Below are 1,375 nucleotides of genomic sequence, written 5' to 3'. Positions count from 1 at the left end.
ACAGAGCTTGGGGATGAAGAGCCTGACAAGAGCCGAATATGGACACCCCAGGAAAAGGGTCCGTTATAGCTAATGGCCCCAGAATGTGCCAAAGGCCCCCCAGAAGAGGCTGTGACTGAGGAGTCTGTGGGTGGAGGCCAGGGTCTCAAGCCCCCCTACAGCAACAGGGAGGAAGAAGTTCAGAAACAACACAATGAAAAGTGCCCAGGGCTGTTGGGACTACTCCAACCTGACGTCCCCGTGAGCTCTGGCCCTCACAGCACTCACACAAGCACCATGGACACCTCCAAGACTCTCAAAGGTTGTGCTGAAGGGCAAAATCATGAATCAGAAAAACCTCAAATCTGCACAGACAGTGTCAGCAATGGCATGCCCAACAGCAAAGTGTCAACACCTGTGGTCAAGAAAAAGGCTCTTGAAGACTAAGACAAGGGCAGAGGGCTGGACTGTGGTCCTGATATCACAGTGGACATGGAGAAAGAAATCGGCAGTGCACTAGGCCCTGGGTCAAAAGATGAGATCTTGAGCTGTGCCTTCAAACTGCAAATGACTCGAGGAGACCTGTGGACCCTAAGGAACACCCAGTGGCTCAACGACAAAGTCATCAATTTTTACATGAATCTTCTCATGGAAAGAAATCAAAGTCAAGGCTACCCGGCACTTCACGCATTTAATACCTTCTTTTACACCAAGTTAAAGTCTGGTGGCTACAGGTCAGTCAGAAGATGGACCCAGGCAGTAAACATCTTTGCAAAGGAACTTCTCCTGGTCCCAGTTCACCTGGGCATGCACTGGAGCCTGGTGGTCACAGACCTAAGAAAGAAGACTATTGTCTACCTGGACTCCATGGGACAGAAGAGACCCGGCATCCTTGAGCTGCTTTTCTGCTATCTGCGGGAGGAGAGCAAAGCGAGAAGGAACAGTGACCTGAGCCCTGCGGAGTGGAAGCAATACAGCATGTCGGCAGAGGAGATTCCTCAGCAGCTGAACGGGGGTGACTGCGGCGTGTTCGCCTGTAAATATGCAGATTACATTTCCAGGGGCCAGCCCATCACCTTCTCCCAGCAGCACCTCTGTTCAGGAAGAAGATGGTGTGAGAGATCCTGCACAAGCCCTTACTGTAGCAGCGGACCCTGGCGGCCACTGCGAGGCAGCTGCTCCGAGTTCTTTCCCAGGTGAGGCTAAGGACTGCAGGTACTGGGTGTGGAAGAGCCTTGAACAAGTTCTGAGTGTAAAGACTGCGGCCAGGACAGCCACGGCTGCACAGAAAAACCCTGTCGGGACAGAAACAACAACAGAAGACAAGTGTGCCCACCGAAAGTTAGAAACTATCCCAGCCTGCAGAGTGCATGCTCACAAGCATGCGGCTGTCAAG

General features: G+C 52.4%; 1 pseudogene; it reads left to right on the top strand.

Moving 5' to 3' along the window:
- The first annotated feature begins 465 nt into the window (after positions 1 to 465).
- LOC132648524 (sentrin-specific protease 2-like) lies at positions 466 to 1,124 on the top strand (annotated as a pseudogene).
- Positions 1,125 to 1,375: the final 251 nt, after the last annotated feature.

Source organism: Meriones unguiculatus, chromosome 17, assembly GCF_030254825.1.
Source record: "Meriones unguiculatus strain TT.TT164.6M chromosome 17, Bangor_MerUng_6.1, whole genome shotgun sequence".
Classification (NCBI taxonomy): Eukaryota; Metazoa; Chordata; class Mammalia; order Rodentia; family Muridae; genus Meriones; species Meriones unguiculatus.
The sequence above is the reverse complement of the archived record's forward strand: the minus strand, read 5'-3'. Positions and strand labels throughout refer to the sequence as shown.